Source organism: Panthera tigris, chromosome C2, assembly GCF_018350195.1.
Source record: "Panthera tigris isolate Pti1 chromosome C2, P.tigris_Pti1_mat1.1, whole genome shotgun sequence".
Lineage (NCBI taxonomy): Eukaryota > Metazoa > Chordata > Mammalia > Carnivora > Felidae > Panthera > Panthera tigris.
Window position 1 is genome coordinate 135,897,144 of NC_056668.1, and position 10,501 is coordinate 135,907,644.

The 10,501-nt window shown below is 41.9% G+C and overlaps 2 pseudogenes; one reads left to right on the top strand and one right to left on the bottom strand.

Annotated features, from left to right (window-relative positions):
* Nucleotides 1-371: 371 nt before the first annotated feature.
* Nucleotides 372-3,599, bottom strand: LOC107181110 (annotated as a pseudogene).
* A 4,001-nt stretch (nucleotides 3,600-7,600) lies between these two features.
* LOC102961746 lies at nucleotides 7,601-9,095 on the top strand (annotated as a pseudogene).
* The last annotated feature ends 1,406 nt before the right edge of the window (nucleotides 9,096-10,501 follow it).

Here is a 10,501-nt window from a genome sequence, read left to right on the forward strand (position 1 = left end):
AACACTTAATTAAACATATAACGTTCCTGACACTTTTGCTGTGCCAGCTGACACTTGTCTAGGATCTTATCCCCTGGAACTTAATTTCTCAACAACGTTTGCAGAGTACTTTGACAAAAGTAACTTCCACTGAACTTTCAAAATAAAAGGAACAAATTCCGGAGCAACCAACTGAATAATTCTGTTACAGGAACCATCACTATAAATGGCTCATTTATCTAAATGGCATTCAGTCTCACATGGGCATTCAGGAATTTTAAGACAGACAATGGCTATTTCTCCAAACCCTAAAAATCCCATAAGATAGGGGCAGCAGGCAGAAAGCTTTTGTTCTTGTCAAAATCAGTCTCGACTTCGGTGTATTGTGGTAGCTACATGTCATTGTCATATTCTTGTCCACTCAGGCAGATGCCTTTGGTCCACGTAGCCACAATTCTACAACAAGGAACCTTTACAGTATAAACCAAACAGCTGAAGAGTGTACAGATCAGAGCTCAGAATTAGAAAGAGAGGCACCTGGCTGACTCAGTTGGTAGAGCAGGCGACTCTTGATCTTGGGGTCGTGAGTTCAAGCCCCGTGTTAGGTGTAGAGATTACTTCAAAATCAAATTTAAAAAGTAGGAAGAAAGGAGCCAAGAAATGGCTTGGAGGAACTGGGCCTTGCTGAGGGCTTTATGGGGAGGGAGAGAAAGAGAGAAAATCTGTAGGGAATGAATAATAGGGCACAGCAGGCAAATATTCTTGCTCCCCGCTTTTCCCCAATAGTCTCTCAGGGTGACTTATTAGAGGAAATAGACTCTTTTGGGGGAGAAATAAAGACCTTTATACAAGGCCGGTAAATACATTTATGGGCCATCTGAGTCCATTTTCTCTGTCATTGCCTTTATTCAGGTGTATGTCTTCTGTGCTCTGGACAGCTACAACCATCCTGTGGCCTCACCCTGAGCCTTCAGAGTCGTCTCCTACTCTACCACAGGGAAGTTTTTTCTAAAATGCAAGTATTATTGTTTGACAGCCCTGCTTAAAAGCTTTCAGTGACTTTTTCTTTTCTGTGGACTATATCACAAGGTTTATAGCATTAAGAAGCTTCATATTCTTTTCCTCCAACCTTATTAGTTCTAGCTTCATGGAATTTTTATAATTCATGTCTAGGCTTTCTTACACATGCCTGAAAAACCACTGCTCTACCTTCCAGAGGCAAAATCAGGAATTTTTTTCATCTTTGGAAGCCCAGTCCTCATAGCTGTACCTCCTAATTCCAAAAAGTTGAAGTGAGTATATTCACTGAGGTTGCCGCTCTACCTAGCATACATATCTAACTGCATTTTTTCCTACAACCTACTGCAATTGTTTTTGCATTTATCGCACATGCTAGATTTTCACCTTCTTCGAGGTTAATATCTCATTGATTTATTTTTGTAGCTGTAACACATGGCACATAATAAGTGCTTAACAATTGTCTATTGGATCAATGAATGAACTGTTCATGCTTAAATCCCAGTATTTAGTTAGTAGCTCTATAAGTGAAGCTAAAGACTATTTGCCTGAAGTCAGCCCAGTCCTGGGCTGGGTCCCTGTGGGGGTTGGGAAGTGAGGGAACACTGGCTGGAGAGAAGGGTTCATTCAATACAGATGTAGGTTCATTTTTTTAGGAAAAAATAAACAATAGCTGGTGGGAGCGTCATTATTACTGATTGGGAGAGATTCATGATATGGAAAAATAATTACTGTTAGGTTAAGTAATGGGAACGGGAAATATATCATAGTAGAGGCGGCCATGCGCATGTTTTTGGATCGGGATGAAATATATGGAAATAGTAGAATTAGGTAAACATGAGTTGGTTCTCAACCATATGGAGAAGGAGACAGGTGGCATCTGGGATGAGTTTGTGTAGAGAACAAAGACCGTGATCCTTTTTTTTTTTTTATGTCTGATCTTATTTGTTACTCTTAGAAAATTTTGTTTTTTTTTTTTAAGTTTTTAGAAAATGTTTATTTATTTTTGAGAGAGAAAGAGAGAGGCAGAGGCAGAGAGAGAAGGAGAGAAAGGATCTGAAGCAGGGTCTGTGCTAACAGCAAAGAGCCCTATGTGGGGCTCAAACTCATGAACCATGAGATCATGCCCTGAGCTGAAGTCGGACACTCAATGGCTGAGCCACCCAGGCACCCTGAAAAGTCTCGTTTTTGACTGGATTCAGACTTAAAGGTAGAAGCTCTCAGGGAGGACAGCTCCTGTCTTTTGGCAATCTGTCCCTGGCATTTTTCTTTGGCCTTCTTTATTCTCTTAGCCAGAAATTTAGCATATTCTGCAGCGTCTTCCTTATTTTACTTCGTATGCTGTTTCTTCAGAGAAATGCGCCATTTGTGGTAGATTACGTACGGAGTAACAAGATGCTGAATCTTGGGCACTTTGGTTGTAGGTTTCTTACCTTCTTTATTTAGGGGCTTTCTCACAACATACTGGTGGACATCGTCTTCTTTAGAGGGACTGAAAAGTTTGTGGCTTCTGCTAGCTTTTTTAGATGAGCTCTTTAGGGGCTCTTTAGGCCCCAGGTGATGAGGCCCCGTAGTATCAGTGGTCCAGGAATGTCCTTCTCACTTTTTGTACAAGGACCAAGTTGAGAACATTGAGATTGGCATTCACAGTGCAACCCCAGACAGATTTGTGCTTTCTTTCTCCAGTCCTCCTTCGTCTGTATGAGGAATGCCCCTTACTCAGCAGCAGGTGGACACGGCCATGGGTCAAGACACCCTGCCTCATGGAGAAGCCTGGTTTGTCATTGCCACCACTAAGTCAGACCGTGTAACCCTTCCGTTCTTCACCCGCAGCATCAGCAGCAACTTCTGTGGCCATTCGCTTCTTATAAAAGCTACGGGGTTTGCATTCATCATCCACATGGATGAGTTTCTGGCAGCCAGTAGCTGGAAAAGAGTTGTTCAGCTTCTTCCCAAAGCAGCCTGCCGCCTCTGAGGTGCCACAACAAAGAGTGACTGTGATCCTATTTTTTTACCGCATCAGGACTCTCCTCCCCAAATATGAGGAACCTCCTCACACTATGCAGCAATGTCTCGGTGACGATGAGCAATAAAGGCTCATGAATTTTCTATTTATCGGTGCTGTAACAGCTGCTACAGTTAGAGGCTCACAGCTTGGTACCTCAGCTGTGTACAACTTTCTGACCCAGTGTGTAGCTCTTCAAAAGATATTTTATAATGAAAATTTTCAAACACACAAAAATAGACAGATTTTACCCATGTGCGCATGACCTAGTTTTAACAAATATCCATGTTTTGTGGTCCTTTTTAATGACATATTTTAAAGCAAATTCTAGACTCATATTGCTTCAGACATCAGTATGTCATGATGTGTCTCTAACTGATAAAGATATCAAAAATAATATAACCACCGAGCCATTTTCACATCCAGGGTTGCTTTAAACACGTGCCAGGACTTATTCCCTTCCTTTCCCCTCATCCCACTCGTCTGTCAGGCTGTACATACTGGGCCCCATTATGCCCGAGCTTTGTCTTTCTGGGGGAGGAACCAGCCATTGTACCCGTTCTCGTGTGCGAGCAGTCTTCCATTTGCAAAACACCATCTATGAAGAATGAAGTTTCCTGGCATTTGCCTTTGTTCAGCCTGTACCTGATATTTTAATTAGCAAAAAGATGTATTCAATCTGCACACTAATCTAGCACTGTTTCGTGTCACCTCTCCCTGATATGACAAAAAGGTTCATTTTTAAAAATCAGAGAGTGCATTTAAAGACCTTAGAGGAGGAAAGAACGTGGAGAGATAGTAGGGAATTTCAATTTATCAGAACTTCTGTTTTGATTTTTAGTTCAGAAGCCAGGGTCTTGAGATTTATATCTTAACCATGAGAGGATGCTTTTAGAAGTTTTATAAGTGATGTTTAGGATAATGATAATAATCACTTTTGCAATTTATTTTTCTTAAGAAAGCCAGTGGGAATGAATCCCTTGTTGAGAGTATAGTATGGAGTTTCTAGACTAGCCCACAAGCTCCATCAGAGCACATATCTAATTATCTTGTACATTGCACTGGTGATTGCCCCTGGTGTTCTGCAAGTTCTAAGCATAGTAATTTCCCTGTGAGTGTATGTTGAATGAACAAAGATAATGTACAGTTTTTCCTCCATTTAAGATGTCATGTTAGCGAGGCTGAGATCTAGCAAGATCTATGAACTATTCCTTTCCCTCCAGCAGAAGCCACAGATGTTGACTTCATCCTGTGCTCCTGACTCATCTCCTCCCTGGTCTTTGGTTTGGATTGTATATCTCCTTCACAGCTTCTCTGGTATGCAGCTGCCATCCTTTATTAGCACATGACTGACCCAGCATCTGTGCTTTCTTACTGAATACAGAGCAGGGAGAGAAAAGCAAGAACTCTCCCATTTCCACTCTACCACAAGCTTATCTTTAGGGAGGGATGATGTGGGTACCAAGAGGGAGAAAGAGAATGAAGTGGGTGGAGACATTTGAGTGGTTTGTGTAAGAGATTAAGCAGCGATTGCAAATGGGAGTCATGGTTATGGGCCACGCTGTCCTCCTGAGTTTTTAAGATCAGAGGGCACCATTTACTGTAATATCAGAAATGAGGTGCTCCTCGCATGGGGATTTTTCTACTTTTTAGAGAAAAATTGCTCTCATTTGTTGGTAACATGTAGGGATAGAAAGGAAGAAGTCTGTTAGTTTCAATGATTGCATCTAGCATAGTTTCTCTTGCATTCCTAGGACTGTAGCCTTTGTTGGTAAAACCTGCACGAAGATGTTTGCATGGATGAACACCTGCCAGTTCAGATCATTTGGCTTTTTTTTTTCTGAAGGTGTGAGAAGATGGGTTGAAGGGTGACTGGATGGGAATGGCTTGTAAAGAAGACCTGTTGACTGTAAATTTTGGAGAAATGAATCGTGACTTTGTTGCTTTACTTCATTTATACAAATTTACAAACAAGATATGGTTTCAGGAAAACTGGCAGCAAAAAAAGAAAAACAAAGAAAATATGACTCCTAGCTTTTGCATCATATCTTTTTTAGACTCTTCATCTTTACTGTTTGTAGTTGCTGGTTTAATAACTTTAATAGTTGCTGGTTTAAGTCTGTTAACCAGGGTATGCTGATTGCAGTGACTAGCAGACCTCAAATATGTTTCAAACATAATAGAAGCTTATTTTTTGTTAATGTAATAGTAATGGGAATGTGCACAAGTGAGCACATAGCACTCCTCTACTGTCATTTAGGGACACAGGCTAACCAAGGCTCTGCCATGGAGAGGCTTTGAAATGTTCCCAGGTTTTCTTTTTCTTTGTCCTTTCTAGTTTGTATAGAAAAGAGCAAATCTGTGTCAACTTTGGAAGTGGGATACATAATTTCTCCTTATATTCCCTAGGTTAGAATTCAGTTGCACGGGCATATCTGACTTCAAAGGAGTCTGAATAATGTACTTATCTAACGCAGGTTCTCTAGAAAGTAGAATCTGAGGCAAGGACTAGGTGTTGATGTTTTTTATGAGAGATACGAGTCCAGGGCAGCAAGAGTGAGAGAAAAGGGAAGTGAGGCAGCGAAGGATGGTAAGCAGGGCGAGGTAACATACAGGCTATTACTTCACAGGAAGTTGAAAGAGATAGCAAGTCACTTAGCAGGTCAACCCACTTGGCCAGGCTGCATGGTGAAATCACTACTGAGAACGTTCCATTGGAGGGAGAAAAGGAAAGAGAACTTATCTACCTGGTTCTTTTCCATCTCTTTGCTCTTCCTGGTCAAGGTTTGCACCACAGTTTGCCCTTCAGCACTACTGGTGTGCACCGTCCAGCATCTTCAGCAGCTTCTTAGAAGCCAGAACAAATGCTCTTTGGGATGGCATTTCATCTGAATCTCAGTTAGAAAGAGGCAGGAGAATATGGGGACTCCAGTGTGGCTGGTTGGTCTCAAGTAACAAAAATTCTGAGTCTGTTGGTTGTGATGGCAGCTGTCTGGGGGATAAGTGAAGCCAGTACAATCTGCAAATTGCAAAAAAGGGGTCTTACAGTCTGCCCCTTGCACCATCGAGATCCGTTTATGACCTCTAGTTGTATCTAGTTCACAAACTAAAATATGGGACATTTGTTTGTTTGTTTGTTTGTTTGTTTGTTAGAACAAGAGGACATCTTCCTGGAAAGTAGAGGTACAAGTCCAACCAGTCACAGAGTCACTTTCAAGGTGCATTTTCCTAGAAGAGATAAGGCAGGAAGGTCAGTGAAAAGCTACTACTGCTTCTTCAGTGGGTCCTGAGGCTGTAATACTTAACATTTTTCTCCTCCACCATCCAGTATAGAGTTCCTCACCTTGTGCAAGTACTCTCACTGGTATGCTTGCCTAGTGGGGTGACCCAGACCTTTACTGAGGATTTTAAGTCCTTTGTTGTCCTGTGTTACTGGGTAATAGTTGTTCTAATTGGCCAATGACAGTTAGTGTGATACTGTTCTGAATAATAGTAAGTATTCACGATAACCACACTTCCGGTTTTGTGGAGGAAGAATTTATTGATTATAAGGGAAAGGGAATATAAGGAATTAAACAATTATATAGTCAACATATAGAGGGAGAGAAGTACAGAGAAGAACAAAGAAGGCTTAATGCATCAAATCAAGTACTTAACAACATCCAAACTTCTGACTGGGGAAGCCCCGCATTGAACAGCCCGGTTGGAGTCCCGATTGAGGGGACAATCCAGATTGTGATTTATGGTTAGTCATTAAGTTTGCCTATGTGCAGTCCTGAGCGAGCTGGATTTTTGGTTTCTTTTATTATATCTCACAGTTCTAAGAGTCTGGGCATCTGCATATTCCTGTTCCCCACCTAATCCATTCCAGGGGGCCAGCCTGGTCTGGCTCAAGTTGGTGAGGCATGGTAATCCCACTTGGCGTCAGGAACAGAAGGGCCAGTTCTGATCCCCAGGCCAGATATGGAGTACAAGCCAACAAAGTGCCCCCCTTGATTGTGTATATGTGGCTCTGGGAAAAAATGCATGACAAGTCACATAAACAATTTCTGTACAAAACACATACTAAGAGATGTCTTAGTGAATGTCTGTTTTTTTACATATTGTGTAGAAGCAACCCTAAGATCTCATGGTAATCAAGGTTGATTATCTCAGCCAGTACATTAACTCCTTTCTGTGATCACTTCCATGGAGAATTCAGGCTATCCAAGTGGTAGGTACAGCTTCTGGTTCAGTGGAACCACCGTTGCATCCCCTGGCAAGTGTTCCTCTTTTGGGAATTAGAACCTAGGAGCCTAGGGTTATGGAACTGAAAGCACAAATGCCACAAGTGGTCTACAGAGGGTGATGATAAGAGGGGACACTCATATTCCTCTTTGTTCTTGTACTTTTGTATTCAAGTTATTGGAGACATAGTACCACATGTCAAGTATTGGTGTAGCATCTACACTGCATCCTCGAGGTCAGAGTCTCAAGTCTTCGGTGTATTGTTCCTAAGCAGGCACCCTAGCTGAACCTTTAACAGATCATTCCACTATTTTTTTTCTTTTTTTGCATGGCTGCTTCTGAGTGATAAACCCATTTGTTAGAAGGGCATGTATGATCTTAAGAATATACCCTATAATCAACAACAAAGTGGACAGGTTCTCTTACATTGGCTGCTTAAGAGTCACGCTATTGGAAGCAACAACCTCTCCTTTTCCTCTCTGCCATCTGCTTGGCAGCTGCAAAGCAACAACTGTGTGTGAATGCATCTCCGTTCGTGTTGGCCAGGCTGGTGCTCAGATTGGCAGTGCCGGCTGGGAGCTCTATTGCCTGGAACACAGCATTCAGCCTGATGGGTAGGTGCCAAGTGACAAGACCACTGGGGGAGGAGATGACTCCTTCAACACCTTCTTTAGTGAGACAGGTTCTGGCAAGCATGTGCCCAGGACAGTGTTTGTAGAGCTGGAATCCACCGTCACTGATGAAGTTCACAGTGGCACCTACCACCAGCCCTTCCACCCCGAGCAGCTCATCACAGGCAAAGAAGATGCTGCCAATAACTATGACCAAGGACACTACACCATTGGCAAGACGATCATTGACCTTGTCTTGGATTGAATTCAGAAACTGGCTGGCCAGTAAGCAGGTCTTCAAGAGCTGCTTACTTTTCCGCAGATTTGGAAGGGGAACTATTTCTGGGTTCACCTCCCTGCTGATGGAACTTCTCTTTGTGGATTCTGGCAAGAAGTCAAAGCTGGAGTTCTCCATTTTTCTGCCCCCCCACCCCCTCCTTCCAGGTTTCCACAGCTGTAGCTGAGCCCTACAACTCCATCCTCACTACCCACACCACCCTGCAGCAGTCTGATTGTACCTTCATGGTAGACAATGAGGCCATCTGTTGTAGGAGCCTCGATATTGAACACCCAACCTACGCTAACCTAAATAGGTTGATAGGTCAGATTGTGTCCTCCATCACTGCTTCCCTCAGATTTGACGGAGCCCTGAATGTTGATCTGACAGAATTCCAGATCACCCTGGGGCCCTATTCCCACATCTACTTCCCTCTGGCCACATACGCCCCTGTCATGTCTACTGAGAAAGCCCACCATGAACAGCTTTCTGTTACAGAGATCACCAAAGCATGCTCTGAGCCAGCCAACCAGATGGTGAAATGTGACCTTCGCCATGGTAAACACATGGCTTATTGCCTGTTGTACCATGGTGATGTGGTTCCCAAAGATGTAAATGCTGCCATTGCCACCATCAGGACCAAGAGTATCATCCAGTTTGTGAATTGGTGCCCCACTGGCTTCCAAGATGGCTTAATTACCAGCCTTCCCCTGTGGTACCTGGTGGAGACCTGGCCACCAAGGTACAGCAAGATGTGTGCATGCTGAGCAACACCACAGCCATTGCTGAGGCCTGGGCTCTCCTGGACCACAAGTTTGACCTGATGTATGCCAAACATGCCTTTGTTTACTGGTATGTGGATGAGGGCATGGAGGAAGGAGAGTTTTCTGAGGACGTGGTTGCCCTTGAGAAGGATTATGAGGAAGTTAGTATGGATTCTGTTGAAGGAGAAGGTGAAGAAGAAGGAGAGGAGTACTAAAGTTAAAAATATCACAAAGGGACCAGTTTTACAGGGAAGCTTATTCTGCTTTGAACATTGAAAAGTTGTGCTCTGATCAGTTAATTTGTATGTGGCAGTGTATACTCTCGTATACAGTTATTGATCAATGCTTTAAAACACAACACTTTGTTACAGATCCAAGCTATCCATTTCTCTGATGGGTTTGAATGAAGTATTCCCTGTCTTAAATGAAAAAAGAAAAGAAAAGAAAAAGGATAACACAAAACAGGGTGTGTCGATAATTTTATAAGCCTAACTAAGCTTTATGCGAAGAATCTGAATACTGTACTCTTAGCAGAGAAACATACTATGTTTTGTTATCGGATAGAAACGTAAGAGATCAACTAATTCTACTGCCCCATTTTACAAAAGAAAATGGAGGCCCAGATGGAAAAGAGTGGCTTACTGTGGGGTAATAGCTAATTAACGGATGAATTTGTGCTGCATCCAGGTTTTTTGACTTCTAGGTCCTTGAAAATTTCATTCTATAACATCATCTTTAAAGCAAACAAACAAACAAAACATGGGTTCATCTTCTGAAATTTCAAAGTGGATTTTTAGATGCAAATTGGATTAGTTTCGAGGTTGCAATTATCTTTGTTTATCCTTTGCCACGATAGATAGTAGAATTGTGGGGATTTTTTTGGTTGTTGTTCCTGGAAGTGGTACAGTTGTCCATGGGGAAGCAAGGGAAACATTTGTCTTCAGGCAATAATTACTTTCCACTCTTTCAGGGCTTTGTCGAAATCTCACCTCCTCCAGCAAGCCTTCCCTACATTCTTTAGTTTATGGCAAACTTCTCTTAATTCCCACGGGAACTATTGGCCATCTTTTTGTTATTTTTACTGTGTAACAATTATTACAAGATCACAAGAAAATAAATGAAAAGAAAAAAACTAACATTCTGTCATTTCAGCAAATTAAACCATTTTCATTTTTCACAATTACATTCAGCATTTTGTATGCATATATAATTTGTATGCCACTGGATATTTTTGTAATCATGGCATAGATATATATTTGTAGTCGTTTCCTCATTTGGCAATGCATGATCACTTTTTCAAGTTGCTACATGATTTTCATAATTTTATTTTGAATAGCATTACTCATTACCTTTTGGATATTTCATAGGAATATTGTAATTAACATGTCTGAGTGGACTCAGCTTTTCCATTCAGCATCATGCAGTTTTAGGCAGAAAAAGTCCTCAGCTTCTCCATCTCATTGCTATCCACTGCTTCCATTGAGTTGAAAAGTCTAATTTTCTACTGCCTAAATATTTCATAATCAAAAACTCTTTTTTCCCACTTCATCACTGGCTTAGACTTCTTGAGGTTCACCAGTCCAATTTCAGTAGCGCTCATTCCTACTGGTATCCTCCTTCT